The following is a 12,133-nucleotide window of genomic DNA, read 5'->3' as shown; positions in this document are numbered from 1 at the left end:
TTCTCACTTGCATGTTCGCCTGTTGTATTGAGATATATGGTAAATAGATATAACTTTTAATATAAGAAATTAACAGCAAGACAAGATCTATTGATTTTCATAGTTCTTTATTTCCCCACTTAAATTCCGTCTAGGTTAAAGTTTCTTTCCGTTTCCATTTCCGTTCCGTTTTCCGTTTCCGCCGTTAAGCAACACCCTGACATACCGAGTCCGAGTGGGATAATTATTTTACATTCCAGCTGTTTTACATTAGACGAAACCCCATTTACAATTCATAAAATCTAGTTCAGAACGCCACACAACCATTATAATATATGATATATATATATTACTGTAAAATGTATACCCTTTTATGACCCCAGAACACGATGTATTTCCCGTGCCTGAGGGAAATATGAAGATTTGTTCATCCAAGAAAATCATATTTCACGAGGGCATCGCCCGAGGGAAATATGACTTTTCGAGGGTGAACAAATCTTCATATCTCAAGAAGCTTAGGGAAATGAATGTTTTATTCCACTGCCTTTACTTTGTTTAACTTCTGAATATCAAATTTACATAATTGTTATCTTATCTGTTTTATAACTTAACACAACATACACAATGATAAGGGGACGACCATTTGATATTCTGGGGGGGGGGGGGGGGCCAGGAGGATTTGTTTTTGATCGGTTATTTATTTTTGTAAACTGAGAGGACAGATTATTCATTTTCTGCACTATTGAAGCAAGATTTTTCATTTTTATTAAAGCAAGGGGACTGATTATTTATTTTTTACCACTATATTTATTCGAAAACATACATTTTTTTTTAAATATTTGTTAATTAAGAAAAATTACATATAGGAAGATGTGGTATGAGTGCCAATGAGACAACTCTCCATCCAAAAAAACATTTAAAAAGGTAAACCATTAATACATGTATAGTCAAGTCATTGTGTACCATTTACTCAGAATACTAGAAGATCATTATCCCCTTCAGAAATTTTAAGATTCAAGATTTCATTCATAACCTCAGTCACATACTTGTGTACAAGAGGACAATATATACAAACATTTTAAGATAGTACATATAAGCGAGAAAGGACAAACGAAACACAAATACATAGTAATAAGTATATTACAAAAGACAATTGGTATAATTAGATTAAGTATTTTATAATTTTCTTAATGAACTGAATCATTTATATTCCCAAGCAATATACATATATTGCATACATACATAGTATTAAAGTTAATTTAGTTTGGTTTTACCTAGCCTCTTTCAAAAGTATTGTCAAACATATCTCGCCGAGCGGAGCGAGGCAAAAAAATTTTTGAAGGGTTTTGGAACCGCTGAAGGCCCAATAAGCTATAGACCTGCTGAGTTATTTATTTTCAATACATTGCAAGTCAGGTAATTTATTTTCAAACTACCACAGAACAAACCATTTATTTTTGTGATTATCAAGGCTGAGTTATTTATATTCAAAATCCTCCTGGCTAAAAAACAATGTCAACTCGGCCCACTGGCCAATCGGCCCACACTAGATCCCCACCTTATTTGCCAGAGAAAACCAGGCAGGACTGTTCAACTAAAAAAAATTAATTTGGTCAAACTTATATTTTTCCCTTTCAGTATAACATAGTGACTGGGAATATATAAAAAAATTTTCAATTTTTTGTGAATTTGACATTTTTTTTAATGAAATTCAATATAAGGGCTCAAACCGCTATTTTCCATTGAAATGTATGGGGAAAAAGCCAGTTTCTTACTGTTTTCAATTATCCGTCATCAGAGAAAAACAATACTTATGACAAAACTACCTATATGGAAGTCTAGTACTATGTTGGTGTAAAAAATAATGAAAATAAAATTTTTGGTATCTTTTTGATTTTTTTCAAAAAATAAGGTAATAAAATGCTTAAATAAGGAAAATTGAGAAAATTGAGAAATGCCAGTTTCTAACCGTTTTCAATGAACCATCATTGGAGAAAAACAGCCCTTATGACTAAACTACCTATATGGAAGTTTAGAACTATGTCGGTGTAAAAAATAATGGAAATAAAATTTTTGGTATCTTTTTGATTTTTTTCAAAAAATAAGGTAAAAAAATGCTAAAATAAGGAAAATTGAGAAATGCCAGTTTCGACAGTTTTCAATGATCAATCATTGGAGAAAAACAGCCTTAATGACTTAACTACCTGTATGGAAGTCTTGTACTATGTTGGTGTAAAAAAAAATGAGAATAAAATTTTGGTATCGTTTTGATTTTTTCAAGAAATAAGGTAAAAAAAAATGCTAAAATAGGGAAAATTGAGAAAATTTGAGAAAAGCCGTTTTCTGACCGTTTGCAATTATCCATCACCAGAGGAAAACAACACTAATGAATAAACTACCTATATGCAAGTCTAGTACTACTTTGGTGTGAAAAATGATGAAAATGAAATTTTTGGTATCTTTTTGATTTAAAAAAAAAATAAGGTAAAAAAATGCTAAAATAAGAAAAATTGAGAAAATTTAAGAAAAGCCAGTTTCTAACCGTTTTCAATTATCCATCACCAGAGGAAAACAACATTTATGACTTACTACTGATATGGAAGTCTAGTACTATGTTGGTTTAAAACAAGAATGTGTCCACAGTACATGGATGCCCCACTCGCACTATCATTTTCTATGTTTAGTGGACCGTGAAATTGGAATAAATTCTCTAATTCGGCATTAAAATTATAATGATGCTATCAAAGGGAACATGTACACTAAGTTTCAAGTTGATTAAACTTCTACTTTATCAATAACTACCTTGACCAAAAACTTTAACCTGAAATTTGCACTATCATTTTCTATGTTCAGTGAACCGTAAAATTGGGGTCAAAACTCTAATTTGGCATTTAAATTAAAAAAAACATATCATAGGGCACATGTTACTAAGTTTCAAGTTGATTGGACTTCATCTTCATCAAAAACTACCTTGTCCAAAAACTTTTACCTGAAGTGGAACAGACGGACGGACGGACAGACGAACGAAGGCACTATCGTAGGTGGGGCATAAAAATAATGAAAGTACAATTTTTGGTATCTTTTTTACTCTTTTTAAAACAATTCATTAAAAAAATGCAAAAAATAAGGAAAATTGTAATATTGAGAAAATTATGCTTTGGCAAACCAAAATGGTATTACATGGATTAAGTTGCAAAATACCATACACTTTTGCATCTTTATTGTATTTATCATGTTTTAGTGAGTTTTTGATGAAAAAAAATAAAGAAAAAAAGTTGTAGTCTTGTCGCCACTTTGTTCCTTTGGTTGCCATAGCAAGCATAAAATGTACACTATTCATTTCCTGTAGGCCTTTTACGTACAAATTTTCACCATGAAAGTACTTAGTTGGAAGATGCAAGAAAATTCTCATTGAATTGGCATCTAGATCATAAGTCAATGCCACAGATACCTATAATACATTTTTTTTGCTGTACTTTGACCTTTGACCCCAAAGTTAAAAGATGACTTTTGTTTACAATTTTGTGTCGGGAGCATTATCTGTTTGCCCTTTGACAAAATCTTTTGATATTCGGCACATGTGTGCAGCACCTCAAGACAATCTGTTGTGTTCCAAGGACCATCATCCCCAAATTTATCCAAACCTTCCTTTAGGGGAATTGAACCTTATAACAAAATTTCATAGATATCCATTAATTTAAAATGAAGGTATTGTCCAGAAACCAATGTGTCTTCAGACAACAACAATGACGACATACCATTATACATTCCCAAAAATTGTTTGCAGTCGAATAATAAATGATTAGATCCTCATTTCTCAACCTTATATACTCTGAACTCCCAACTGGCATGACCATCATGACCATGGATCTTTTCCATTTATATTTGTTTTTTTTTTGGGGGGGGGGGAGGAATTTCAAATCAAGGACAGACACCACATGAATACATTAGAACATGCATGTATATAATTGATAGTGACAAAAATGCTCTTTGTTTTTGCAAAATTAAATATGATTATGCAGAGTGGTTTAATTCTTTATTGAAGGCTGTACCTATTACTATAAACTTTTACAGTGTATGGTCTCTTAATGGAGAGTTGTCTGATTACAATTATGCAGAGGCGGATTTAGAGGGGGCAGGGGGGGGGGGGGTCGTATAGGTAATCACTGAAGCGTGACTGGAGGGGGCCCCTTAGGTCAGTCAGTGGGCTCCTTCTTATGAAAATTTCTGGATCCGCCACTGTTATACTACATCTTCTGATTTTTATTGTGTTCCATAGCAGTTTCTTCAAAACCTTTGGAAATAGAAGCATCCTTTATCTTCATCACTTGGTTTGTATAAAAGTCAGAATATGACAACAGAGAACTATTCCCATACATCACAATGATTATGTCTTAAAGAGAACTGTGATAGGTACATGTAGCCTTGAAATTGGCAATCATATCAAACCTCCTTTGTAATAAGACGGATAACTTGGACTGATTAAATGTGACATATACTTAGCAACAGTGTTAACATAACAATTAGTTTATTCTGTTTAGTAATTCAATCCATAAATTTTGATCAAGATTCAAATGCATGTACTGCAAAAAACAAAAAATAACAAGGGCATACTACATTGATACTTATATTAATTTTTTTTTTTTTTTGTGTACATATTTCTAAATAGCACAAAAATGTTAACACAATTACATGTATTTTAAAAAATACAATTTTTGACTTTTCATTCCCTTTTAACAGATTGGTTTTAATATAAATTGATCCCATTTTCTGTTACTCTGTAATAATTTGGAACTTATTTTATCAACACATATATATACATCTTTTTAGAAATTCATATAAACCCTTGCATAACATAAATGACATGTATAAATATTTGCCTATATAAACACATGAAACATGATAAATATCTAAATAGTTTCAGAAATTTTTGAAATATTCTTTCAGACACCCAGTAATATTTTAAAAGATAAAGATTCATAAACAACTAAGTTGATATTCTTAAAATTGTCCTCTATCAAAATTGTCATTTTTCAACATTGAGGTCTCTCAATTACTAAAGTAACTCCCAAAATATGTCCAAAAGTCAAACATATACATAAAAAACTTAATAGGTATTGAAATGTTCTGTTGTATGAGTCTCCAAAATTGGTTACAGTTTCATGTGTGATTTTCTTTAAGCTCAGTCACCTGAAAACAAATGAAGGAATAGTCAAGCTATACATTTATACATCATTTTTTTGCTTGAAAATGTTTTAAATTAATTATATTAAATAAGATGAATTTTAATATTATATACATATATTCAAGTACACATATTTGAAGTTTAGTATATTTTTTTAGAAGATTTCACATTCAGGACTTCAAATACATGTGTAGTGAGAGATTAAAACCCTTCTTGTATATCTGGAAAATACACACTTGGTCTCATTAATTTTTATGTGTGTGTCATCTGTGTTTTAAATTGTTCTTAAATTAAGCTGACACTGGTCATATTAAAATGTTTAACAATTCATTTGTTATGCATTCTTATTCTGATTTACATTATGTACTGATGTAATGTCTAGTTTATTTACAGGATTTAAGATTTCACATACTTTATCTCATATGGTACTTTATCAAAATATAGATAAACATGTAAAAAATGTACTTTAAGAGATACTGGTACTCACTTATGAATTTTCATATTAATGCAGTAGGTTAACTTCAAAATCAAGTTGATCCATTTTTCTAATTATAGGCTCCTCTATATGTAAGTCTGTCATCTGATGTATCTTTTATCTGTTTAAAGAAATAACAGATTATAAGGTGATCAATTATTCTTTAAATTGAATTTGGAAAATTGTATTTAAAATCAAATTAGTTATTTTCTTAAATATATAATGAGCTGTTAGCATCTTACTACATTCAAATATTCAAAGTTAAAAGACTTTTTTGTATGATTAATTCTATTTTTAAATGGACAGGTTAATGTATAAAATGATCTAAATGAACACTTTAAAGCAGAAAGGTAAATTGTGATTAACTTATTACTAAACAACTTTACTTGTTATATTTGAGTCAAATTAACCGTATATGTTATGCACTTCAGGATCACACATGTACATGTACAAATGTACATTTGTATCTAAATTCTAATGACAAGATCTCAAAATGTGCTAATTTTTAAACATTTTTTTCAGTTTTGAACTTAATGTTAAAAGTTTGAAATCCTTGAAATTGTATCATGTATATATATCACATGTCTAATTTAGTTTCTAAGGACACGAAGGAAAATAAACAACAATTTTATGAAACAAAGGTATTGCTGTCCCAAAAGATCCCATCTAAAAAGCGGATTAAGAATCTAATTATCTTAAGATTTGATATACAAGTTTTATTTTTATAAATAAATATATATGTAATCATGATTAATTTACCACTTTTCAATATATGTGTGTCTTTCATATGTCATAAAATATAGGTACACTGTATATGTAGCAATCAAAATTACAGGAAATTTAAATTTGACGTTCCTGATTTTTAACAAATTAAGCTTACTGTTTACATGTACATTGTATATCTGACATAAACATACATACAAATGTATGACTATCCTGATAACTGTAGGATTGTCTTTACTTTTATAAATTGTGACTTGGATGGAGAGTTGTATCATGATCTATCATTGACACTCATGCCACATCTTTTTATACATTTATCTATTCTACATGTACATTGTACATGTACATGCAAATGTATTCAGTTGTAGTCTCATTTTGCCTACTTGTACATTTTTGTACATTCATTTTGGCACATGAACATACCTTACTGACATGTAAATATTAATGATAAGCATAATAAATAAGGTGATAGACATGTATGGTCTGTTGTGTATATGGAGGATAGTTGTACATGTGATTTTCTCACTGGCAATCATCATGATCATAACCAAATCTTCTTTTTTTTTGTAACTTTTGAGCCTGATACATGCATTTTTTTTTGTTTTTTTTTATTTTAAATTTTTATCCTATTCAAATAATGTTTGAACATGATGAATAAAATTGTATAAAATTGCTTTCAGCACAGATCATACATTTGCAGAGAATAATTTCACATTGTAACTAAAAATATGAGGGAAAAGGGGGATGTATTAAAATTATTGAACGGGCCACATAAATTATTTATCTGAGAAGTAATTTTAAACTTTAATAATTTAAACTATTACCTGTTCCAACTGGTATAACTGTCGCAAAGTATCCTTTAAACACTATCACTATCATCTGCTTCAAAGTGATCCGCCTTTCCAGTTTTCAAGATGCACAAAATTATGGCATTTAGATCTTTATAGTTTGCTTTTGGTGTCCATGATATACCATGTACTGTTTGAAGGTGGGAGAAAACTGTATAACTTCCAGCATTTGTCCAGCTGAATCATCAAAAACTACTCACGAATGGCTTTAAATTCCTCATATTCCACATTTCCAGCAAATAATACAATAATTTCAGTCTTATAAATAATCCTCATAAAATTTCCCGTACAGATATTGTAACTACCTCTGTCTGGAAATCACCCGTACATGTATGCAACAATCTCCTGGTGAGGGAAATAAGTTTCCCAACACCACAAAGTTATGTACTTTTCTTAAATCTTATCAAAATGTTCAATTATGTATGCAAATATACAACAGAAGTTCATTTTTCTGTCAAAACATTACCAGCTGGTTACAACCTTTATCGGTTTTTAAATTGAAGAGCATCACTTTTGTATGTCTAAACACCAAAAAGACGAAAATAAACTGCTGTTTCCTGACAGTTTACTGCATTAGAACATTTACATATCAACAGATACCAAAGATGTTATTATCATTTCCTGCTGTATTCATGGATATCTGTTAGAATATATATCAATTGTTATATTGTAGACTGTTTTTTTTTGAGAAATTAATACCCCTATTTCCCTATATAAGCAGTCAAATTTACTGAAAAATCAAATTCATTTTTTTATACATAATAACCCAATATGACTTTTTAAAATGTCATTTCCCAACAAAACAAGGTGGATACATTACAAAAACACATTTATCTCAAAAAGGCTGTTGAACAAAATTTCCAAGTTCTGCCTGGTTTTCTCTGGCATTGCCTCATAAAAGAATAGACCCACTCTTGTTTACCGACTCGCCCCACTTTTGAAAAAGTGTCAAATCAAATTAAACAATCAATCTGTTAACTTACTTATTAACGAAAAGGGTTTAAACCCCACTGAATAAAGATCTACCAACTGGTCCCACTTATACAAATATCTTGTTTCCTTTAAATATGTTTAATAATTAATTACTGATAGTTGGTATCCACACAGGGACTCGGTTAGCAAATTAAAATTTCGTAAATCAATGTTTTTAATTTTTTTTTTTTTATTATTTCCTGTTTATTTGCATTACTTTATTACGTATTTAACGGTGCCATTATTATTTCTTCGTTTTCTGGCAATTTGCAATTTACTATCCATATCCATATACTGAAAAAACCTAAAGGGATATAAGTCGCCATCTTGAACTGCCTTCCCTACTTAAGATAAAAAATAATTAAAAATATTATTAAATTACTTTATACCTTACAACAGCCCTCATTTTCTTTTACTATCTAAAGAAGGGAATGCAATTCACATGATTCAAGATGGCGACTTAGATCCCTTTAGGTTTTTCAGTTTATGGATATGGATAGTAAACTGCACATTGCCAGAAAACAAAGAAATAGTAATGGCAACATTAAAAACCTTTAAAGCTTTTGAATTGTAAATTCATTAACATGTCTAGTCGAAGAAGTTATCTAACCTTAACCAATTGTTCGCTTAGCATCAACTAGGCATTTTGTGGATAGTTGTCTCATTGGCAATCAAACCACATCTTTTTTTATATTATATATGGCTAGTTTAATGGCATTTTATTGAGCATCAACTAGACATGGCTTGTTTAATGGCATTTAACTTTACATCAAAATGACAAAGACAGTCTAGTTTAATGGCATTTCATTTTGCATCAACTAAACACGGCTAGTTTAATGGCATTTCACTTAGCATCAACTAGGTATGGCTAGTTTAATTGCATTTCATCTAGCATCAACTATGCATGGAAAGTTTAAAGGCATTTCACTAAGCATCAACTATGCATGGCTAGTTTAATGGCATTTCATTTAGCATCAACTAGGCATAGGTTGTTTAATGGCATTTCATTTAGCATCTACTATAGACATGGCATGTTTAATGGCATTTTATTTAGAATCAACTGGACATGGCTTGATTAATGGCATTTCATTTAGCATCAACTAGACATGGCTAGTTTAATGGCATTTCATTTAGCATCAACTAGGCATGGATAGTTTAATAGCATTTTACTTAACATCAAATCGGCCAGGGGCTAGTTACGTAGCATTGTTCTTAGCATGAACAACAAGAGGCTCTCAAGAGCCTGAATCGCTCACCTTAATTTTTTTGGTTAAATCTCTCATCAATGATTATTTTGGCTTTTCAATTTATTTAAATGTTCTTTGAATCATCCTATTTTCTTCAAAAGCAAAAAAAAAAATCATTTTCTCCTATGTTCTATTTTAGCCATAGGAGCTGTTTCTTGACATATATAAAATTTATACTAGATACTCTGAAATTCATTTAGCCTAAGTTTGGCTGAAATTGATACAGTAGTTTCAAAGGAGAAGATTTTTTAAAGTAAGTCAACATGATGAACAAATTGTGAAAAAAGTCTTTAAAGGGCAATAACTCCTTAAGGGGTCAATTGACAATTTTGGTCAAATTGACTTATTTGTAGATCTTACTTTGCTTAACATTGTTGCTATTAACAGTTTATCTGTATCTATAATAATATTCAAGATAATAACCAAAAACTGCAAAATTTCTTTAAAATCATCAATTCAGGGGCATTATACCTGAAAAACCAGTAACCCAATTCGGCTGAAAATTTCAGGACAGGTAGACCTTGACCTAATAAATACTTTGACTTCTTGTCTTATTTGCTCTAAATGATGGCGTTTTTGAGATATAAGCCAAAAACTGCATTTTACCCTGTGTTCTATTTTTAGCCATGACGGCCATGTTTTTTGACGAAATAAATAATAAAGCACAAACTTTATTTTATACACCCTACTGATCATTCAGTTGAAGTTTGGTTGAATTTGGTTGAGTAGTTTTAGAGGAGAAGATTTTTTAAAGTTAGCAAATATGATGAACAAATTGTGAAAATGTCATTAAAGGACAATAACCCCTTAAGGGGTCAATTGACAATTTTGGTCATATTAATTTATTTGTAGATCTTACTTTGCTGATCATTTTTGCTGTTTACAGTTTATCTTTATCTATAATAGTATTCAAGATAATGACCAAAAACTGCAAAATTTCCTTAAATTTACCAACTAAGTGGCAGCAACCCAACAATGGTTTGTTTGATTCATCTGAAAATTTCAGGGCTGATAAATCTTGACCTAATGAACATTTTTACCCCCGTGTCAGATTTGCTCTAAATGCTTTCGTTTTTGAGATATAAGCCAAAAACTGCATTTGACCCCTATGTTCTATTTTAAGTAACAACGGCCATGTTTTTTGACGGATCAAAAAACGAAGCCCACATTTTGTGCAGGATAATCTAAGGAACAATCATGCTAAGTTGCATTCAAATCCATTTAGTAGTTTTAGAGGAGAAGATGTTTGAAAAATTGTTAACGACAACAACGACGACGGACCCCAAGTGATGAGAAAAGCTCACATGACCTTTTAGGCCAGGTGAGCTAATAAAGGGGGTATGTTTTTTAGCATGTTACTTAGCATCAACTAAGCCAGGTTTAGTTTTATAGCATTTTACTAAGCATTTACTAAGAAAGGGCTAGTTTTACAACGTATGTATTTGTATCAACAAATTTAGTTTTATAGCATTTCACTTAGAATCAACCACACATGTGTTTTTGCAGTTTAATTAGTATACACAAAGGCTAGGGTTTTTTTTGTTGCATTTTACATATTATCTACTTGCAATGCAAAGGATAGTTTTAAAGAATTTTTAACATCTATCAACAAGAAAAAGGTAAGGTTTAATTCCATTGTGTTTACGTAGCCCTTGTTTATAGCTCCTTAAAAATGTACTAATGTGAAATTTAAAAAATCAAAAATCAAAATTGAAACTTTAAGTTCATAAGTAATCTTAAGTAAAAAATAGGCTAAAACTATTGAGCGGCCATAGAGATCCTTTTCAAGATATTTGACTTTTAAAATTTGGTGGGAAAAAGCTGACTTGGACTTTTACCTTATATTAATTTGCAACTTCATAGCTTAACTTTGTATAAAGTAGAGATGTCTACATTGTGTGAAATTGGGTATTTGGCAATGACCTAAGATTTTTAGTTTTCACATTTCATCCTATATATGAATTGCCCTGTACCAAGTCAGGAATATGACAGTTGTTATCCATTCGTTTGATGTGTTTGGACTTTTGATTTTGCCTTTTGATTTTGGATTTTCCTTGGAGTTCAGTATTTTTGTGTTTTTACTTTTTACATTAAAACATAGTTATTACTAGGTAAGTCTGAAAAAAATTCAGCAAATTCAGAAATTAAAGTCTTGGTCAGTATGATGACTCTGCAGTTTTGTCAATAAATAGGCATTACTAATATTATACCATCTATCTGTATCCATTGAAACAAAGGAATCCTAAGTTTGTACATTTTGTTCAGATGAGGACCATTGTATGCATTTGCCTTCTATATAATGGCAGAAAAAAAATCTTAAAAATGCATTTTTCCTAATTGATATTTTTTTTTTTTTTTAATACTCTTAATTTCATCGGTTATTGGAGCATCTCTTGAGAGCAGTGAGGGTACAGTGGAATCCATGTACCCTCCCTTTCAAGGTAAATAAAGATGTATCACTAACATTGTATTTACATCAATATTTACAAGGACAATCCCCACCCCAACACACAGGGAGTGGAGGAAGCCAAAGTTCTATAAGAGAGAAACACAGGGACACTTAGTGGGAACAGACAAATGGAAGAGATATCAGTAGATTGATCTCCAGGGAAAAAAATAAGGAACAACTTAGACCAACTTGGGTTTAAACTCTGGTCTGGGTACCAGAATACCAGACAATTGTACGGGATGGTAAAAATCCTCC

The 12,133-nt window shown here is 30.7% G+C and overlaps 1 long non-coding RNA gene across 1 annotated transcript; it reads right to left on the bottom strand.

Moving 5' to 3' along the window:
* Positions 1 to 1,496: 1,496 nt before the first annotated feature.
* On the bottom strand, positions 1,497 to 7,844 carry LOC134683329 (uncharacterized). The gene is made up of 3 exons (XR_010100997.1): positions 7,187 to 7,844; positions 5,652 to 5,760; positions 1,497 to 5,169 (listed from the first exon to the last, which is right to left on the bottom strand). It is a non-coding gene; the product is annotated as an uncharacterized LOC134683329 (long non-coding RNA).
* Positions 7,845 to 12,133: the final 4,289 nt, after the last annotated feature.

Source organism: Mytilus trossulus, chromosome 9 (genome assembly GCF_036588685.1).
Source record: "Mytilus trossulus isolate FHL-02 chromosome 9, PNRI_Mtr1.1.1.hap1, whole genome shotgun sequence".
Taxonomy (NCBI): domain Eukaryota; kingdom Metazoa; phylum Mollusca; class Bivalvia; order Mytilida; family Mytilidae; genus Mytilus; species Mytilus trossulus.
Note: the sequence above shows the minus strand (reverse complement) of the source record. Positions and strands in the feature narration are given on the sequence as shown.